We start from the raw sequence: 12,165 nt of genomic DNA, 5'->3' as shown, positions 1-12,165 counted from the left end.
TATAAACTTCAAAAACTGAGGCTGGTTAAGTTGTATGGCTGCATGTAAATAATTCAAATAAATTCATACTTATCAATCTGAACAAAAGTCAACTCTAAATGAATCAAAGCCCTCAACATCAAACCAGGTATGCTTGATTGAACAGGAAGTAGGAAGTAGCCTAGAACTCATTGGCATAGAAGATTTTATAAATATATCATCAAAATCTCAGGCAGTAAGACCAATAATGAATAATGGCACCTCATGGAATTGAAAGCTTTTACACAGAAAAGGACACTGTCATGAGGGCAAAACAGCAGCCTAAATAATGGAAAAGATTTTTGCTAACTCCATAACTGATAGAAGGTTAACATCTAAAATATATAAATAACTCAAGAAACTTTATATTTAAAAAAATAATGGAATTAAAAAATGGTCAAATCCTAGTAGCATTAGCACATGCCTTTAATCACAGTACCCAGAAGCCAGAGGCAGGCAGATCTCTCTTAATTCACCTCATCTACAGAGCTAGTTCTACAACAGCCAGAACCACACAAAAAGACCCTATCTCACAAAACAAAAACAAACAAATGAGAAATGTAGTACAATCCAAACAAAGAATTATAAATAGAGAAAACTCAAATGTCTGAGGAACACCTAAAGGAATGTTCAACATCTTTAGCCACAAAGGAAATGCAAATCAAACTACTTTGAAATTCTATCTTATATCTCTTAGAATGTCTAAGAATAATAACACAAGATATGGCTCATGCTGAAAAAATGTGAAACAAGGCGAACACTCCCCCATTGTTCATGGAATACAAACTTGTACAACCACTATGGAAATCAGTGTGGTAGTTTTTCAGAAAGTTGTGACTCTAACTACTTTAAGATATAGCTATACCTTCTTGGGCATATAATTAAAGTATGCTTCATCCTACCATAGTGACACTTGATCAACCATCTTGATTGCTGTCCCATTTATAGTAGAGAAACTGGAAACAGCATAGATGCCTCTAGTTAGAATAATGAATAAATAAAATATGGTCCATTTACAAAGTGAAGTATCACTCGACTCTTAAAATAATGACATTATGAAATTTGCAGGCACTTAGATGGAAGTAGAGAAAAAAATCATCCTGAGTGAGGTAAATCAGATCTAGAAAGATAAATATAATGCATTTGCTGGTTTCTGAATATTATCCATTAAACAAATGTTAAGGGACTTGGGGCTGATACATGAATACACCTAGGAGGGGAAATAGAACAAATTTTATGGTAAGTTGGATCTGGTGGCAGTGGGGAGAGGCTACACTGGGAAGATCAGTGGGAAGGAGGAAAGTAGATGAGATGGAGGGAGGAAATGAAGAGAGAGATGGCAGGAATTAAAGAGTATTTGACAGGTGTAATGAAAGCCTAGTACAGTGAAGTCTTATAGTGAAGTCATATAGTGAAGTCTTCATTTGATGAGGGAAATGGAACCCCAACTGATTAAGTCTTGTCACTTAACATAGCTCCCAGTACTGGGACTGGGTTTTATCCAACTGAGTTGTCAGATAATAGGATCCCATGGAAATTCCCAAATAATATAGGTTGTTGCCAGGGCAATAGATTTGCTTTCCACAAAGTGACAGCAAGTCCCTATTGATGAACATCTACACAACTTATTGAACATGGAGAGATGCCTCTATAGAACCTTCACAAGTATGTTCTAGTATCTTTGACATGAGAAAGTATTCTTTCTATAGTTGAGGCAATACTTTCTTCTTAATCTGTTGGAGTATTCATTGTATTAAAAAATTAAGCCGTTTGTTGTGATTTCTCTCTCATACACACACTAATATAAAAAAGAAAATTTGTTTTAATTTGTTAGGATTTTCAGTGGAAATTCCGATCTCTGAGTCACAGTGCTCCCTCTGTAAAGATTCTGTAGAATGCATAGAAAAAGACAAATTAGTAGGCATATTAGTAGACGAATATGTTTGCATATTGTTACTCAACTGTATCATTGTCACTGTACTTAGTTTTTGGTGCTAGAATGTGATTCTAGAGACTGTAAAATAAATGTAAAGTTCAGGACTAATAAAAATAAAAATTTAATAAAAATATTTCAAGTCCTAATATTTTGAAAATCACCATTACTTTCTGGCTACTCTTCAATATAAATTCTAGAAACTTATTTTACTAGTTGTAAAACTGACATTGTGCATAAAATGAGTAGTATGAAGCCTTCAGTAAACTTTATAAGCTTTTAAATTAAGAAATTAGTAATATATCACATATGTGTACTATATTGTGATAGGTTTTGTTATTTAGGTCTAGAAAAGGAAAAACATCTCAGGGACTTTTTGAGAACATTTTAAAGTACTTTTCTAAATATGTAATTCTATAGTTTTGTGTATATTCAGAAAGTAAATTAATTCTTGAAATCTTGATAAAAATTTGTAGGGCAAAACTTAGAGCTACCATAAGATTGAAAGAGGAAAGACAGTATAGGGAGTGAATATTAATGTAAAATAGAAGTGAGGTTTATTATAGAGATGTGAGAACTTATGTGGCTGTTATTATTATGAAGAATGAACACTAGCATAATTTGTTATACATAATATATTAGCATTTCTTTCATTTTAAACTCACTTAATCACAACAGTTGAATTTTTATATATACATGTCAAGACCAACAAAGAGGAGATTTACATAGATACAATTTAAATTTTTTGTAGAGTTTTTTTTTTTTGTAAAGTTTATATTTTTTAATTCCCCAAATGTTCAAAGGATTTGGTCATGTCACTGCAGACAAGAGAAGATAATAGGGTAGAAGTTGTTGTTAAATTCAGAGAAATCAATTTTCACAGGTATTCATATTGAATGAGAGACTATCCCATGAGTATGACAATACTTAGGGTCTTATGGCTTTCAAAGTTAGGAAAGAAATAAATGGGAGAGATTAAGGAGAAATTAGATATTCAGAAATATAGTCTGCTGTGACATAATTTCTCTTATGTATTTAGAATTTACTGTCAATAATTTTGAAGATAATATACAGAAAATAAATATTTCTAATGCTAAAGTCAAAAGTGAAGAAATACCTACTCCATTGGTTGTCAACTGATAGATTATAAAGAACTCTTGGTTCCTAGGGGAAACAAGTCAGTCCAATTGATTACATAATTATGAGAATTCTGTGGGTAAAAATGGTCATGGGCATTATAGAAACTCAAATATATTGGACTTCTACAGATTGGGATAGAATTGTTTGTCTATTCATCTTTGTTAATTATTAGTTGTCAGACTAGAACATGATAAAGCTCAGAAGTACTTTCTATTACTAATTTTCCCTCTTTCTTTCTTTTTTTTTTTAAATTTATTGATATATTTATTTACATTTCAAATGATTTCCCCTTTTCTGGACCCCCACTCCCCGAAAGTCCCATCAGTCCCCTTCCCTCCTCCTGTTTTCCCACCCAACCCTTCCCACTTCCCTGTTCTGATTTTGTTCTATACTGCTTCACTGCGTCTTTCCAGAACAAGGGGCCACTCCTCCGTTCTTCTTGTACCTCATTTGATGTGTGGATTATGTTTTGGGTATTCCAGTTTTCTAGGTTAATATCCACTTATTAGTGAGTACATGCCATGATTCATCTTTTGAGTCTGGGTTACCTCACTTAGTATGATGTTTTCCAGCTCCATCCATTTGCCTAAGAATTTCATGAATTCATTGTTTCTAATGGCTGAATAGTACTCCATTGTGTATATATATACCACATTTTTTGCATCCACTCTTCTGAAAAGATAAGGAGAAAGGGGGCAGCCCTGTCTAGTCCCCGATTTTAGTGGGATTGCTTCAAGTTTCTCTCCATTTAGTTTGATGCTGGCTACCTGTTTGCTGTATATTGCTTTAACGATGTTTAGGTATGGGCCTTGAATTCCTGTTCTTTCCAAGACTTTAAGCATAAAAGGATGCTGAATTTTGTCAAATGCTTTTTCAACATCCAATGAAATGACCATGTGGTTTTTTTCTTTGAGTTTGTTTATGTAGTGGATTGCATTGATGGATTTCCGTATATTGAACCAACCCTGCATCCCTAGGATAAAGCCTACTTGATCATGGTGGATGATCGTTTTGATGTGTTCTTGGATTCGGTTGGCAAGAATTTTATTGAGTATTTTTGCATCGATGTTCATAAGGGAGATTGGTCTGAAGTTTTCTTTCTTTGTTGGATCTTTGTGTGGTTTTGGTATCAGCGTAATTGTGGCTTCATAGAAGGAATTGGGTAGGGTTCCTTATGTTTCTATTTTGTAGAATAGTTTGAAGAGTATTGGTGTTAGGTCTTCTTTGAAGGTCTGATAGAATTCTGCACTGAAACCATCTGGTCCTGTGCTTTTTTTGGTTGGAAGACTTTCTATGACCCCTTCTATTTCTTTAGGTGTCCTGGGGCTGTTTGGACGGTCTATTTGGTCCTGATTTAATTTTGGTATTTGGTATCTGTCAAGGAAAATGTCCACTTCCTCCAGATTCTCCAACTGTGTTGAGTATAGGTTTTTGTAGTAGGATCTGTTATTTTTTGGATTTCCTCAGTTTCTGTTGTAATATCTCCCTTTTCATTTCTAATTTTGTTAATTTGGATACTTTCTCTGTGCCCTTTGGTCAGTTTGGCTAAGGGTTTATCTATCTTGTTGATTTTCTCAAAGAACCAGCTCCTGGACTTGTTGATTCTTTGTATGGTTCGGTTTGTTTCCACTTGATTGATTTCAGCCCTGAGTTTGATGATTTCCTGTCTTCTACTCCTCCTGGGTGAAATAGTTTCTTTTTGTTCCAGGACTTTCAGGTGTGTCATTAAGCTGCTAGTATATGCTCTCTCCATTTTCCTTTTGGAGGCACTCAGGGCTATGAGTTTTCCTCTTAGCACTGCTTTCGTTGTGTCCCAAAGATTTGGGTATGTTATGCCTTCATTTTCATTAAATTCTAAAAAGTCTCTGATTTCTTTCTTTCTTTCTTCTTTGGCCAAGGTGTCATTGAGTAGAGTATTGTTCAGCCTCCATGTGTATGTGGGTTTTCTGTTGTTTTTGTTGCTATTGAAAAACCACTCTTACACCATAGTGATCTGATAGGAGGCATGGGATTAGTTCGATCTTCTTGTATTTGTTGAGGTCTGTCTTGTGACCAATTATATGGTCGATTTTGGAGAAGGTACCATGAGGTGCTGAGAAAAAGGTATATTCTTTTGCTTTAGGGTGAAATGTTCTATAAATATCAGTCAAATCCAATTGGTCCAAAGCTTCAATTAGTTTTCCTGTGTTTCTGTTTAGTTTCTGTTTTCCTGTTCGGTCCATTGAGGAGAGTGGAGTGTTGAAGTCCCCCACAATTATTGTGTTAGGTGCAATGTGTGCTTTGAGCTTTAGTAAAGTTTCTTTTATGAATGAGGGTGCCTTTGTATTTGGAGCATAGATGTTCAGAATTGAACGTTCTTCTTGGTGAATTTTTCCTTTGACTAGCAAGAAGTGTCCCTCGGTGTCTCTTTTGATGACTTTAGGTTGAAAGTCAATTTTATCTGATATTAGAATGGCTACTTTGGCTCGTTTCCTGAGACCATTGTCTTGTAAAACTGTCTTCCAGCCTTTTACTCTAAGGTAGTTTATGTCTTTGACATTTAGGTGTGTTTCCTATATGCAGCAAAATATAGGGTCCTGTTTCCTTATCCAGTCTGTTAGTCTATGTCTTTTTATTGGGGAATTGAGTCCATTGTTGTTAAGAGATATTACGGAATAGTGATCATTACTTCCTGTCATTTTTGATGTTATTTTTATATTTGAGTGATTATCTTCTTTTGGGTTTGATGAAGGAAGAGTAATATCTTACTTTTTCCAGGGTGTAGTTTCCCTCCTTGTATTGGAGTTTTCCTCCTATTATTCTTTGTAGAGCTGGGTTTGTGGAAAGATATTGTGTAAATTTGGTTTTGTCATAGAATGTATTGGTTTCTCCATCTATTGTGATTGAGAGTTTTGCTGGGTATAGTAGTCTTGGCTGACATTTGTGTTTTCTTAGAGTCTGCATGAGATCTGCCCAGGATCTTCTAGCTTTCATGGTCTCTGGTGAGAAGTCTGGTGTGATTCTGACAGGTCTTCCTTTATATGTTACTTGGCCTTTTTCTCTTACTGCCTTTAATATTCTTTCTTTGTTTAGTGCATTTGGGGGTTTTAATTATTATGTGGCGAGAGGTATTTCTGCTCAGATCCAGTCTGTTTGGAGTTCTGTAGGCTTCTTGTATGTTCATAGGTATCTCTCTCTTAAGTTGGGAAAGTTTTCTTCCATAATTTTGTTAAAGATATTTGCTGGCCCTTTCAGTTATAAATCTTCACTCTCATCTATACCTATAATCCTTAGGTTTGATCTTCTCATTGTATCCTGGATTTCCTGGATGTTCTAGGATACAAGCTATTTGCATTTTGCATTTTCTTTGACTGTTGAGTCAATGGTTTCTATGGTATCTTCGGCATCTGAAATTCTCTCTTCTATCTCTTGTATTCTGTTGTTTATATTTGCATCTATAGCCCCTGATTTCTTCTCAAGGTTTTCTATCTCCAAAGTTGTCTCCCTTTGTGATTTCTTAATTGTTTCTACTTCTGTTTTTAGATCCAGGATGGTTTTGCTCAGTTCCATCATTTGTTTGTTTGTGTTTTCCTGTAATTCTTTAAGAGATTTTTGTGTTTCCTCTTTCATGACTTCTGCCTCTTGACTCAAGTTCTCCTGCATTTCTTTAAGTTTTTTTTTTTTTTTTGCGTTCCTTCTTTATTGGCTTCTATCTCTTGAGCCTTATTCTCCTGCATTTCTTTAAGTGATTCTTCTGTTTCCATTATACGGGTTTCTAGCTTATTCATGTTCCCCTGTATTTCTTTAAGAGATTCATTTATGTCCTTTTTGTGTTCTTCTAGCAGCATCATGATCAGTGATTTTAAATCCAAACCTTGTTTCTCTGGTGTGTTGGCATAACCAGGACTTGCTGATGTTGGAGAGTTCGGTTCAGATGCTGCCATATTGCCCAGATTTCTGTTAGTAGCATTCCTGTGTTTGCCCTTTGCCATCTTGTTCTCTGGAGTTAGTTGGTCTTGTCCCTGGCTGGTGTTTGGGCCTCCTGAGGGCCTCTAGGGCTATTACTGCAACACTACATGGCTGGGTTTCCCCTGTAGCTGATTGCTGATGTGCTGTCTTCCTCTTGGGTGCCCTTGCAGCTCTAGTGTGCTTTGTCCCAAATTGTGTCTGTGAACCAGATGGAGCCCATTTGCACCTTCAGGGAGTGCTGATGGTGTATGCTGCTGGGACCTTTTCAGCGTGGTGATCACTTTGCTGGGCAGCCGATCTCCCAACCGGGTTGGTGCACACAAGGCTAGCATGGCTGCTCAGGCCCTGGGTCCAGGTAAAAGCCTGGGAGGCCAAGGTCCGAGCAAAGTTCCCCTAGGGCTATGACTGTTAATTGGGTCTGTCAGGTGGCCAGGATGGCGGGAGTGTGCGCTCGCGCTCCCTGAAAGTGCCAGGAGAGTCTGCTGGGCTAACAACCTCCTGGGCGGGTTGACACACAGATGGCCCACCAAGCCGCCCAGTTCTTGGGGTCAGTCCAGGGCCTGTTGGGGCCTAGATGCCCGCTTTGTTAGCCTCAGGCTATGCCTGTTACAGGCTTTGCCTGCTAGAGCTCTCTGGAGTCCTGTAGGCAAAATGGCGGTACGCGTGCTGGCATGGGCAAAAAAACCTCCTGGCTGGGTTGGCACCCCGATGGCCCCCACGAACAGCCCAGGGCCTGGGTGCAGGCCAACGCTGTCGGGCTTAGACCCCCGCGATGTTGGCCTCGGGTTATATTTGTGTACCTCAGTCTGTCTGATCGCTCTGGAGACAGAAACCAAGATGGAGGCGAATCTCTTGTGACTGGTGGGAGGCAGAGTTCTGAAGTGACTTCTGTGCGGTGAAAGGCACTGTAAATCCGCTAGTGCTTGCAGCCCGGCTGGCCAGCGAAGGTCAGTGGTTGTGGGCGCAGGGCCTAACTGGACCCTGTGTCTCCTTGGTTCCACTGCTGATGGCCCTTCGGCTGGACCAGCCACTGCTGCACTGCCGCCACCGCCGCCACCACCGCACTCCTAATTTTCCCTCTTTCATTTTTGCTTAATCAATTACTTGGACAGTGTTTCACTACTGGAAGTAGCTCTCATTTTACATTTTCAATAAATTGTTCCATGTAGCCTATCTCTGCATTTAAGAAAAAATAATTTCACTTTACATTATTGCTGGAAGATTCATAGCATTTTAAATCATTCCTTTTCATTTTAGTCAATGTAGATATTAATTCTTCTATTTTCATGATACCTTATAGAATCTAGATAAAGAGTGAAATGATTTTTTTTAGATAAAGTACAACAGACTGTGTTATTTGTTTATCCATGAACACAAATACTTAAGGGTTCTGACACCAAAGTTAGATATAGTGTTTTATTATTTCAGATGTGGAGTTTACACAAACTATCTTCAACTAAATCTGAAGAAATAAACTAATCCCCTGAGGACCAATTATTATATTTTCCTGTGTGTAGAGTGAAGGCACCGAGAATACAAAATACCCACTCATCATATTTCAAATGTGTTAGAAATACTTGGTAACTATGCATATCATATTATGAATTAGATGTTTAGAAACACTTCATCCTGCCTAACTACATCTTAGTATCTTTTGAGTGACATCTCCTTGCTCTTTTCTTCCCTCTTACTCTGAAAATGAATATTTTATCCTTCCCTTCTCAGAATCTTACTAGTTTAGATTTGTATTAATGTGGGTAGAATCATCATACAGTATTTCATGTTTTTACCTGGCTTGTTTCAGACAGCTCTGTGTCCTCCAGGTTCATTTATATTTCCATAAATGACAAAATTTTTTGTTTAAAGTGCTGAATAATATTTTAGCCAGCATTTATGGTACGTCCATGTATATATTCCATATATGTGGATGTCAATTGAGGTAGTCAATAAACGATGCTGGAAGTTTTTTTTTTTTTTTTTTTAAGTATTTCCCCACTTTTTGTCATAAATACAAGTGCAATAAATAACCAAAAGAGAATAGTATAAATCCTTTAAAAGTATATGCTGAGCTTTTTCAGATATGAGATAAAAGAATATACAGATGATTAACTTTTCACTACTAATATTAAAAGCTTCATTGTTTACTGCAGAGTTGTTTTTAAGAAGAAGATTGGAAGAAGGATGATCAAATTGTGGATACTTTGATCCTTCTTAAAAGGGAGAATCAAAATACCTATGGCTCACAGCCAACCAATAGACTGAGCCTAGGATCCCCAATGGAGGAGCTAGAGAAAGGACCCAAGGAACTGAAGAGGTTTGCAGCCTTATAGGAGGAACAATAATATGTATCAACTAGTACCCCCAGAGCTCCCAGGGACTAAACCACCAAACAGAGTATACATGCAGGGACCCATTGCTCCAGCTACATATGCAGCAGAAGATGGCCTTTTCAGACATCAATGAGAAGAGGGGCCATTGGTGCTGTGAAGGCTGGATGCCCCAGTGTAGGGGAATGCCAGGGCAGGAAATTAGGGGGAGGGTATGGTAAGCAGGGGGATGGGGGATGTGATGGGCTTTTTTTGGAGGGGTAAAGAGGAAAGGGGATAACATTTGAAATGTAAATAAAGTAAATATCTAATAAAAAAAGAACAAGATTGGGGTTATATAAGTAATTATATCTTCATAATCTAGAAAACTCTTCAGCCAGTTAAACAAATAAAGTAGTTCACTTATCCAAGAAGAGAAAGGATGTAAGACAGGCTTATTAAGCTATTATTTATACTCTCAAATTATTATTATAGTGATTACTTCATAAACTGATAAAGTACCTATGAGTATGTGAAATACAAATCACAGATAGGATAATGGGTGCTTCTGAGTAAAGAGATGAAAAGATTAAATAAGGGTTATTGGTTCAACTATTTTCATATTGTAATTTAATAATAAGCTCATGTTTAAGGAAATATTTTGTAAAATTGACTGTAATATTTACAGTCACTCATGTTGCTGTAATTCCAGCACTTGAAAGGCTAAAGCTGTACAATTATGAGTTCAAGGCCAACCTGATTTACATACATAGTATAAAACCTTGTCTCAAGTCTCAAATCAATATAAAACAAGGTTGAATATTCAGAAAATACACATTGGTTTTTGCTTTGTCATGCTCAGACCTTTACGCGATGTATATTGATCGCATACATCCACCACTTCCTCTCTCCTACCTACCCTAGTGCCCCTTGTCAACCCACCAGCTTTACATCCGCTTTATTTTGTTATTGATAAACACTGATTCTAGTGACTGTTGCCCATATACATGATAGATGTACAGCTTACTAATGGGCCACGAGAAACTTATTAGCAGCCAAGATCACAAAGGAGTGCCATTCTTCCATCTTTAGCAGTTATGGAGAGATAATTACTCCTCAGCTAATGATAGGGACTCAGGGTCCCTTCTCTGGTTTATGTTGGAAACCTTGATCTTGTGTGATGCATGTAATAGTCACCTTTAGAAGTCAGCACTCTATACTCCCTCGTCCCAACTGCTGCCTATTACATTTTCTGCCTTGCACTACTAAGTTTCCTTCTACTAAGATTTGGGTGGTGGAATGTTGATTTACATGAACCATCAACATCTAAACCTTTGGTGTTATTTTTGGCACTTTTTACCAGCAATGAGTCTCTTTTTTTTTTTTCCTTAATATCTCCTTTTTTTTTTATTCGATATAATTTATTTACATTTCAAATGATTTCCCCTTTTCTAGCCCCCCCCACTCCCCGAAAGTCCCGTAAGCCCCCTTCTCTTCCCCTGTCCTCCCTCCCACCCCTTCCCAGTTCCCCGTTCTGGTTTTGCCAAATACTGTTTCACTGAGTCTTTCCAGAACCAGGGACCACTCCTGCTTTCTTCTTGTATCTCATTTGATGTGTGGATTATGTTTTGGGTATTCCAGTTTTCTAGGTTAATAACCACTTATTAGTGAGTGCATACCATGATTCACCTTTTGAGTCTGGGTTACCTCACTTAGTATGATGTTCTCTAGCTCCATCCATTTGCCTAAGAATTTCATGAATTCATTGTTTCTAATGGCTGAATAGTACTCCATTGTGTAGATATACCACATTTTTTGTATCCACTCTTCTGTTGAGGGATACCTGGGTTCTTTCCAGCATCTGGCAATTATAAATAGGGCTGCTATGAACATAGTAGAGCATGTATCCTTATTACATGGTGGGGAATCCTCTGGGTATATGCCCAGGAGTGGTATAGCAGGATCTTTTGGAAGTGAGGTGCCCAGTTTTCGGAGGAACCGCCAGACTGATTTCCAGAGTGGTTGTATCAATTTGCAACCCCACCAGCAGTGGAGGAGTGTTCCTCTTTCTCCGCACCCTCTCCAACACCTGCTGTCTCCTGAATTTTTAATCTTAGCCATTCTGACTGGTGTAAGATGAAATCTTAGGGTTGTTTTGATTTGCATTTCCCTAATGACTAATGAAGTTGAGCATTTTTTAAGATGCTTCTCCGCCATCCGAAGTTCTTCAGGTGAGAATTCTTTGTTTAACTCTGTACCCCATTTTTTAATAGGGTTGTTCGGTTTTCTGGAGTCTAACTTCTTGAGTTCTTTATATATATTGGATATTAGCCCTCTATCTGATGTAGGATTGGTGAAGATCTTTTCCCAATTTGTTGGTTGCCGATCTGTCCTCTTGATGGTGTCCTTTGCCTTACAGAAATTCTGTAACCTTATGAGGTCCCATTTGTCAATTCTTGCTCTTAGAGCATACGCTATTGGTGTTCTGTTCAGAAACTTTCTCCCTGTACCGATGTTCTCAAGGGTCTTCCCCAGTTTCTTTTCTATTAGCTTCAGAGTGTCTGGCTTTATGTGGAGGTCCTTGATCCATTTGGATTTGAGCTTAGTACAAGGAGACAAGGATGGATCAATTCGCATTCTTCTGCATGCTGACCTCCAGTTGAACCAGCACCATTTGTTGAAAAGGCTATCTTTTTTCCATTGGATGTTTTCAGCCTCTTTGTCGAGGATCAAGTGGCCATAGGTGTGTGGGTTCATTTCTGGATCTTCAATCCTGTTCCATTGATCCTCCTGCCTGTCACTGTACCAATACCATGCAGT

Source organism: Apodemus sylvaticus, chromosome 20 (assembly GCF_947179515.1).
Source record: "Apodemus sylvaticus chromosome 20, mApoSyl1.1, whole genome shotgun sequence".
Lineage (NCBI taxonomy): Eukaryota > Metazoa > Chordata > Mammalia > Rodentia > Muridae > Apodemus > Apodemus sylvaticus.
The sequence above is the reverse complement of the archived record's forward strand: the minus strand, read 5'-3'. Positions refer to the sequence as shown.